Below are 10,581 nucleotides of genomic sequence, written 5' to 3'. Positions count from 1 at the left end.
CCAAAACATTAAGTTAAGATTAAAGATTAGTCCAACATTTGCAATATTGTTCTATTCTGTGATCTCATTCAGTGGTGCTGGTTACAGACAGTAACAACTGGGCTCCCTTGTGGCCTTGAAGAATGAGTCACTCAAAAGAGCTTTGACTGGATGAAAGCCTATTGGACTGAAATTAAGTACTGACTCCTGGCAGGGAGCTCACTAACTCCCAAAGAGGTCCATTCCACTTCTGGACAGCTGGAATTGGGAGGCTTTTCTTCCCACCCAATTAGCCACAGACCAGTTAAGCCCACAAGCTCCCCTCCCTTAATTGCATTTAAGGATGGGGCCTGGCTGCAGTGGGTAAGTTCCTTCCCCCACCCCACCCCACCCCCCACCCCATCTTAGATTAAAATCTCTTGGGACATTCTTAATGGTACCAAGCAGGTGGGAAGATGCAAGCCATGGCTGTGTGAAATAGATATTTGTGAAACTTTTACTTCCTCATTTTGAACGGCAGTTAGTCCTGTCTGTGGTTTTTTATTTCATCGGCTCATCTGGACCATCCCAGGTACTCATTTGTACCTTCATTTCTGAATAGAGAGATACTCGGGTGTCCTAGACCTCCTCACTCATCCTGGCTACGTTTCTTTTTCCTTTGTCAGAGTCTACATTTCTGGTTACCATTCCTCTGTCCTTCTCTTAAGTCTACCCATAAATTGAATATTGGTTTTATACGGTGGCAGTGAATATGTAATAAGTCCGAAAGGTCAGTGAGGATGGTGGCAAGTGAACCAATCTTGGAGAATATAAGGAATATAAGGAGAATATAAAGAATCTGAGCTCTGCCACTTGCTAGGTTGGTGACCTTGGGTTCCCGATCCTCAGTTTTTTCACCTGCTAAATCAGGCTCCGTCCTCTATGCTCTCATCTTGTCATAATCTTTGGGTCACTTCCCTGCTGGCTACGAACACTGCAAATCTCCCCAATCCTGAAAAATCCTCCCTAGACCTTATCCTTTCCCAACCTTATCGTTCTATATCTCTCCTCTTTCTTCAAACTCTTAAAAATAAAAATAAATCTGTCAACATCCATTACCTCCACTTCCTTCCTTCTCTCTCTCATCCTACCCCTTTGCAATCTGGCTTTTGATTTCATCATTCAACTGAAAACTATTCTCTTCAAGCTACTAGTGAGTTTTAACTGCCAAATCTAATGGCCTTTTCTCAGTCCTCATCCTTCTCTCCCTCAAGGTAGCATCTGACATTGCTGACCTTTCCCTCCTACTGAACAAGCTCTGTTCTCTGGGTTTTTATGACCCTTTTCTCTCCTAATTCTCCTCTTAGCTGACTACTCTTACCCAGTCTCCTTTGCTGGTTCATCATGCATATCATGCCCTCTAGCTGTGGGTGTGCCCCAAGGCTTTGTTCTTAGTCACGTGTGTATATAATATATATGTACACATATATACATCATATTTATGTGTGTATATATCCATACACACACACACACACACATATATATATATACATATTTGTTGTTGTTTGTCTATCATTTTCCAAGAAAACCAATGAGATCATGGAATAATGTCAAGACTTGCGTACGAGCTGAATTTAAGTGAGGCAGAGTTTTATAAAGTCATCAGCCTCATTCCCTTTTCTAGAATTACTTAAATCTAGTCCAAGGTAAAGATCAGGATGACAGGTGATGGCCCAGGTTGTAGTGGATGACCTTGACGTCTTTGATGTCTGACCAAGATCTAATTACTCCATAATACCTGCTTCTACTGGCTTCATGACCTGTTGGACAAATTGTTCTCATCTGCCCATTCCACTGGAGAGTCTTCACATGCTTGGGGTAGACACCCTGTCTAACTCACCAATGGGTTTGAGACCTGTCAGTTATCCTCACCCTTATTTCAGACATCTGCTGAGACAATTTAGCAGGGTATGGCTGCTGAGGATGCTACAGCTTCTTGGAATCACAGATGAGAGTTGGGTGGCAGGTAGACACCAAAGATAAAGGAGCAGCCCTAAAAAGGGATTTGTAAGCCCTCCCACCAGAGAGGGCTCCCTGAACAAGAAGGAGGGAGAGAGGGGGAGAGTAAAAGGGGGAGGGGAAGAAGAGAGGAAAAGTATATATATATATATATTTGTATATAGAGATAGAAAGAGAAAGACAGAGACAGAGAGATAGAGATATCAAGAGAGAGCAAGTGTGTGTGTATATAGAATTCATTGCTAAATTTTCAGCACGAGCTTTTATACAACAGGTTAATGCTACAATTCAGTGCTTGATTTATTGTTTTATTAATTTTTTAGACTTAATAAAATGATAGAGAAAATATTAATGCAGATTAAACTTAAAAATCCATCATACATATATTTGTTTCCAGATTGTTAAATGTTCACCATTGACCTGGATTCAGTCCTGGTTTCAGTACTGTATCTCTAATGGCTTAGTGCTTATTTCAAAGTGGATGTTCTCTTGCCATCTCAGACTTAGCATGTCCAAAGATGATCTCATTATCTCTCCCCCCCACCCCAAACTAACTCTTCTTCTGAACTTCCCTATTTCTGTTAAGGTACTACCATCTTTTCAGTCATCCAGAGTCAAAACCTCATTGTCACCCTTGTCTCTTAACTCCCTTGCCCTAAATATCTAATCAATTGCTTAGCAAGTCTTCTCATTTCTACTTCCACAATATCTTTTATTTCCATCCCCTCTTTCTTTTCACAGTCTAATTTAAGCCCTTTCTTCTGATCTACTAAATGGTCTTCTAATTATTCTATCTCCTTTGTCTGTCTGTTTCTCTAATCCATTCTCCATACAGCTACCAAATATGGTTCTGACCATGTTTCTTCACTACTCAGACTCCAAAGGTTTCCTATTGCTTCTCAGATCTATTGTTTTTAAGATTTTGTTTGATTTTTAGAAAAAAAACCACTTCATAATCTAGTCCCAACATGCATTTCCAAACATATTATATACTATTCTTATTTCCACACTGTTGTGGTTCATTAATTTTTCAGTCTTATCTGTGATCCTATTTGGGGTTTTCTTGGCAAAGATACTGGAGTCATTTGCCATTTTCTTCTTTAGTTCATTTGACAGATGAGGAAACTGAGGCAAATAGGGTTAAGTGACTTGCCCAAGCTCATACACTTAATAAGTGTCTGCAGCTACAACTAAACCTAGATCTTCTTGACTTCTATCCACTGCACCACCTGGCTGCAATGTTATAGACCAGCTAAATTGGGCTTCCTGCTGCCCCTCATTATCTTCACCTAAAAACTAAATTGATTGGGCTAAATGGTCAAGATCTCTTCAAGCTCCAGAATCAACAAACCTCTAAGCACTCCTTCCCCCCTTCCAGTGCCCATTCATTGTCCCAGTGACAGTGATCTTGCTACTCTCTGAGAGCTTACAAAAATCCCAATACTCATTGATGAAAAATGACAGTATGACAAACAATTACTCAAGTGGAATGTCATACCCTTTCCCAAAAATCCTTTGATTTTATCAAAAGAATGGGTTCTCTTTCTTCTCCAATTTCCCTAGAACTTTTTTCTCCCAGCATCATCCCTTGTGTGTAAATGTATCACTACTCAGAGAGGGTGAGCTCCCTGAGAATAGGAATTGTGTCATTTTTATCTTCAGGGTCCAACACAGGAAATCAAACATACAAACCATTTTAGAAACATTTGTATGTCCTACATAATGCAAAAAAAAAGGACTGGAATGAGGACAAAGAAAAGTATAAGCCTGAGGCAGCTAGGTGGCAAGTGGATAGAGCACCAGCCCTGAAGTCAAGAAGATCTGAGTTCAAATTTGATCTCAGATACTTAACACTTTCTATTTCTAACTATGTGACCCTGGGCAAGTCACTTAACCCCAAATGCCTCAGCAAAAAAAGAAAAGGAAAGGAAAGGAAAGTATAAGACTGGAGGCTGCACTTCAGGACTTTCCAGTCTCTCTGGGGTGGACATTGAACATATCAGCAGCAGCATCTGGAGTCAGAGGGCCTGGATTGGACTTGGCTCTATTACTTTGTCCTGGAATAAATTTTACCGAGTCCCCTGCTCTTGAAATGAGGCAGCTGGTCTAGAAACGAATGTCCTTGCCAATCCTCCATTCTTCAGCTCCTTCTCTGTTGAGCTTTGGCCACTTGCCTAGGGGCTGAGCCTTGGAGAATTCGTTAAGAGACCTTCAGCAAACTGACAAATCTAAGATAAAGTTAAACAAGGTAAACAAGAGCTGCCGTGAAATATATTGGATAGAATCTGTTTTAGAATTAGCCAGACATAGAGTCAAATCCTATTTATGGCATGATGGCTGTGTGACCCTAGGAAAATAAACTTTCATTGGCCCAAGATAATTCTCTAGGTCCATAACCTTTCTAGGAGATGCCAAACTGAATTGATAGAGGGAATTTCCTCAACTAAAATTCCCTACTCAACAGAATCACATCTAATATTTTTTTTAAAGAGGCACAGGGAGCTGTCAAATCTAAGTACACTTTCCCTCTAATCCAATCATGCAACGTCCATTCATTTTGATGAGAGTCAATGCTTTTGCACTTCAGAGCCATCATCTCTAGAAAAACCTGCCTTGTCATCATTCTTCAATCTGCCATCATATCGGCTTCTAAGTGACTGATGTGGGCTGTTTGTTATTCCTGCTCCCATCCAATCAGCATCCACCAGCCAAAGGGGTCAAATTGCATTTCAGGTGTCACTGAAGTAAGGGAACGGTTACAGTTTTAAAAATCTGACCAGCCTTAGTAGATGCCTAACTGTAACCAGGATGGGTCAACCAGGGTCTTGCCTCAGGGTACCAGTTTTGTGCAGGAACTAGGCTCATAGTCATTCAGCAGGTTAAAAAGCTGAGCTTAGCAGTTTCTTTCTTGCTCTATTCCTCAGCTTCCAACCATTGGCTTCCCAGAAGCCACCTCATGCTATCCCAGGGGCTCCTCCCTCCCTCTCTCCTGTCTTTAAAAGATGAGGTGAGGTCCTGTTTGATACCACTTGCCCAAGGTAGAACATGGCTAATTATGGGATTGTTTCTTAATCTAAATGCTACAGGAGCTGTAAGTGAGAAGGGGGGGAGAGTCACAGGGAGGAAAGAAGACAAAGTACCTCTCAGATGTGTCTGCTAAAAAACATTCCCCATTTTATATTTTTATAGCACTTTGGGGGTTAGAACTGGGAACGACCTTAGATATCATCAAGTTTAACTCTTACTTTTAAAGAGAAACAAACTGAGGTTCAGGGAGAATAAACAATATTATTTAGCTAAGCAGTGGTAATTGGGCAGTTGGGTGATACAGTAGATAAAACACTACATCTGTAGTCAGGAAGAGTCATCATCATTTCAACTTTGGCTTTAGATATCTACTAGTTGTATGATCCATCGATTCAAATTGGCTTTACTAGTTCTATGATCCTGGGCAAGTCATGTAACCATGTTTGCCTCAGTTTCCTCATCTGTCAAATGAATTAGAGAAGGAAATGGCAAACTGCTCCAGTATCTTTGCCCAGAAAACCCCAAATGGGACCATGATGAAGAAAAGACAGTATTGAAATCACAAAATAACAAAATCAAGAAGTCAAACTCAGCTCCTGTTTCCCTACCAGTATCCTTTATGTGTCTCAATAATGTTTTCTGCTAGACAGGACCTAGGAAGGCCCTGATTGGAGAGGGAGAGTGGAAGGAAAAACTAAAGGACAGAGCTCGGGGGCCTGTATTCACCCCACTTCCCAACCCTGTGACTTTCTCCCTTGCAGCAAGGATCTGGAAGAGTTCCATGAGACTTGCCACACAGCAGCTATAAGGGTGATGGAAGGCTGGGCAGCCCCCAGAGGGCACTGTGGGCCCACCGTTCTCTCTGCATCATTCAGGCTGCCAACTTCTGTCCTGAGTTCCCTGAGCCTTGAAACACATGGGCTCCAGTCGTGAGACACAAAAGTTCCAATGTCCAACCCATGTTTATAAAAAGGTCCTGGAATGTCTTTTTTAGGATGAAGCCCTGGATACATGAGAGAAGAAAAGTTTACAATCTCTCCCTCATCTAGCCTCTCTATCCTCAATCCCTTTTTTTGGGGGGGGAGGTCAAAGACCCCTTTAGCAGTTGGTGAAAACTAATGACTTCTTCCCAGAATAATACCTTTAAATCATTGAAGCAAATGCTAAATTTCAGCTAAAGATTAGTAAAAATAAAGATAGAGTATTTTATCCATCTAAGTTCACCAATCCCCCTTGAAACCTCTCCAAAGACCCCTTAAGGACATCTATGGATACCAAGTAAAGAGTCTCTAGTTTAGAGAATGAGAAAGAATTGCTTCCTTGTAAAAGGTTCCAGTTTACTCTACATATTTTACCTCTCTCCTACGTACACAGGCCATCTGAGAGCTCTATCTTACCCCAAACTCTCCTGGGTCTCGGAGCTCAGCATCCCTAAATAGCAAGTACTTAATAGCTAATTAAATTCAAGTAGTACTTTCAAATTTGCAAAATATTTTCCTCATCCCACCTGTGAGGGAGATAATATATTCGTCATCTCCATTACAAAATGAGAAAGGATTTTTTTCACATCTTCCCTCATCAGTACCCCTGAACCCTCCTTATCTCCTCTCTGAGGCCATCCCCCCCCATTGTACAAGAAAACAGAGATACTTCTTTTGTGAGTTAACTCTTCTTTTCCCAACACATTCTATAAGATTTACATTTTATACTCCTTTGATCTGGTCTTCTCAACCCCATCATTGAACTGAAACCACTTTCTCCAAAGTTACCAAAGCTATCTTAGTTAACTGCCAACTCTAATGGCCTTTTCTTTGTCTACCTCACTCCATGATAATAATGATGATGATGATGATGATGATAAAAAACTAGTCATTATATAACACTTTAAATTTTTCAAAGTATTTTGATAGAATAGATCCTCCCCTCAAAGTCTCAGTGATTTTTTTTTTTTTTTCCCTGAGGCAATTGGGGTTAAGTAACTTGCACAGCTAGGAAGAGTTTATTGTCTGAGATTAAATTTGAACTCAGGTCCTCCTGACTTCAGGGCTGATGCTCTATCCACTGCACCAGCTAGCTGCCTCTCATTGAAGTTTTAACTTTTAAAACAAAACTATTCCACTATGACTTTTGGGATCCCCTGTATGATCTCACTTGATTCTCATAAAAACTCTGAGAGACAAGTGCTACTATTGTTATCTTGAATTTCAAGATCAACTTTTAAATCGACTATTAAACTATAATTATAAAAGGTTATTTGCCCAATGACACAGCTGTTAAATGTCTGAGACCACATATGATCTCAGGTCTTGCAGACTCCAAGTTAGGATCTGGCTTTGGACACTGTTGGCCACCTCCTCTTCCTAGGTATTCTCTCCTCCCTGGTGTTTCATGGTTCTCTTAGCTGTCTGATTGTTCCTTCTTTGTCATTATTGCTGCATCATTATCCAAGAAGCACCATTTTGTAGCCACAGCCAGACTGTCTCAGACTTCTTTTTCTCTCTACCTCATTCTTGGGGAATCTTATCAGCTCCCATGAGTTTTATCATCTCCAGGCAGGTGACTTCTAGATCTATGTATACAGCTCCTATGTATACAGAGGATAATATTGTTACATTATTATCCTCTGCCTTGATGTCTCATTAGCAACCAAAACTTGGGGTTGTTGCTGTCCAATAATTTTTAGTCATCTTGACTCTTGTGACCCCAGTTAAGGTTTTCTTGGCAAAGATACTGGAATGGATTTTTACCATTTCCTTCTCAGGTTCATTTTACAGATAAGGAAACTGAGGCAAACAGAGTTAAAAGATTTATCCAAGCTGGTGTCTAAGATCAGAATCAAACTCAGGAAAATGGATCTTCCTAACTCTATCCACTGCACCATTCCCTCTTATCCCATTCCTTCTTCCCAAAACTTTTCTCTTCCATTCTTTTTTTCCATCAAAGGTACCGTTATTCATTCTAACATCTGAACACAATCTCAACCATCCTCGGTTTTTCCCTATCCCTAAATCTTCTCTTTTTGGTATTACCTCTTCTCCATTCATTGTTTCTCTCTCTCTCTCTCTCAGCATTTCGGTTAAGTGACTTGCCCAGGGTCATATAACTAATGTTTTGTACGTGAGGCTGGATTTGAACTCAGGTTCTCCTGACTTCAGGGCCAGTGTTCTATCCACTGCACCATCTAGCTGCCCTTTTAATTCCACTTCTAAAGCTTTAGTTTGAGTCTCTTCCATATGCAATTCACCCTCCACACATCTTGCAAAATCATCTTCTTAACTGAAAATTGAGTGGCTACCCATCAGTTGGGGAATGGCTGAATAAGTTATGATATATGAATGTTATGGAATATTATTGTTCTATAAGAAATGACCAACAGGATGATTTCATAGATACCTAGAAAGACTTACATGAACTGATGCTAAGGGAAATGAGTAGAACCAAGAGAACATTGTACACAACAGCAAGATTCTACGATGATCAATTCTGATCGACGTGGCTCTTTTCAACAATGAGATGATTCAGACCAATTCTGATATTCTTGTGATGGAGAGAGCCATCTGCTTCCAGAGAGAAGACTGGGCACTGAATGTGGTTACAATCTAGAATTTTCACCCTTTTTTGTTGTTTGCTTTTTTCTTTTTTTTTTCCCCCTTTGATCTGGTTTTTCTTCTGCAGCATAATAAAGATGGAAATTTATTTTTAAAAATTGCACAGGGCAGAGAGGTGATGCAATGGATAGAGAACCAGCCTGAAGTCAGGAGGACCCGAGTTCAAATCTGATCTCAGACACTTAATATTTTCTACCTGTTTGACCCTGGGCAAGTCAACCCCAATTGCCTCATTAAAAAAAAGAATTGCACATATTTAATCTACATTGGATTACTTGCTGTCCAGAGAAGGGAAGAGGTAGGGAGAGAGGGAGAAAAATTTGGACACGAGGTTTTGTAAGGGTAATGTTGAAAACTATCTTTGCATGCATTTTGAAAAACAAAAAGCTATTGTTTTTTTTAAATATCATTTTCCTAAACCATTGACCTGACAATATCACTCCTCTGCTCAAGAAGTTTCAATGGCTCCCTATTGCCTCCAGTACGAAATACCAAGTTCTCAGTCAAGCGTTTAAAACCTTACACGATCTGATTCCAGCTTACCTTTCTAGGTTCAGTACACTTTACTCCATTGACATCCCCTCTATTCCAACTAAATTGACGTTCTTATTGTTACTCAAACTCGGCATTTCATCTCCAGCCTCCTTGCCTTTGTCCAGGCTATCCATTTTATTCGGGAAATATTCCCTCCTCAACCCTGCCTCTTGGAATCCCTAGCTTCCAAGCAGGTTTAGCTCAGACATAGACTACCTGAGCTCCTAATTGGTAGTGTTCTCTCCCTCCTCAAACTATCTTCCATTTACTTACCTAATTTCCATGATATATCCTCCAGCTGAATATAAGCTCCTTAGAGATGAGGTTTGTCCTTATATCCCCTGACTTAGTGCTTTATACACAGCAGGTGCTTAATAGTTGCTTGTTTAACTGAATGACATGCTTACTGGACCCCATATTGAAGGAAAAAAATTACCATTTAAGACAAGGTCCTTTATGAAGCTCACTTGACCTTGAACTCAGCTTTAGAATTTGGGCCCCTACCTCCTAGGCTGACCCCAATAACCAAGGGATATTCTTTTTTTTTTTTTTTTATAGCCTTTTATTTACAGGATATATACATGGGTAACTTTACAGCATTAACAATTGCCAAACCTCTTGTTCCAATTTTTTGCCTCTTACTCCCCCCCACCCCCTCCCCTAAATGGCAGGATGACCAGTAGATGTTAAATATATTAAAATATAAATTAGATACACAATAAGTATACCTGACCAAAATGTTATTTTGCTGTACAAAAAGAATCAGATTCTGAAATATTGTACAATTAGCTTGTGAAGGAAATCCAAAATGCATGTGTGCATAAATATAGGGATTGGGAATTCAATGTAATGGTTTTTAGTCATCTCCCAGAGTTCTTTTTCTGGGCATAGCTAGTTCAGTTCATTACTGCTCCATTAGAAATGATTTGGTTGATCTCGGTGCTGAGGATGGCCTGGTCCATCAGAACTGGTCATCATATAGTATTGTTGTTGAAGTATATAATGATCTCCTGGTCCTGCTCATTTCACTCAGCATCAGTTCGTGTAAGTCTCTCCAGGCCTTTCTGAAATTATCCTGTTGGTCATTTCTTACAGAACAGTAATATTCCATAATTTTCATATACCACAATTTATTCAGCCATTCTCCAACTGATGGACATCCATTCAGTTTCCAGTTTTTAGCCACTACAAAAAGGGCTGCCACAAACATTTTGGCACATACAGGTCCCTTTCCCTTCTTTATAATCTCTTTGGGATATAAGCCCAGTAGTAACACTGCTGGATCAAAGGGTATGCACAGTTTGATAACTTTTTGAGCATAGTTCCAAACTACTCTCCAAAATGGTTGGATTCGTTCACAACTCCACCAACAATGCATCAATGTCCCAGTTTTCCCGCATCACCAAGGGATATTCTTGCTGCTGCAATTAGATTC

The sequence above is a fragment of the Sarcophilus harrisii genome, chromosome 6, assembly GCF_902635505.1.
Source record: "Sarcophilus harrisii chromosome 6, mSarHar1.11, whole genome shotgun sequence".
Lineage (NCBI taxonomy): Eukaryota > Metazoa > Chordata > Mammalia > Dasyuromorphia > Dasyuridae > Sarcophilus > Sarcophilus harrisii.
This window is presented reverse-complemented; position numbering follows the sequence as displayed.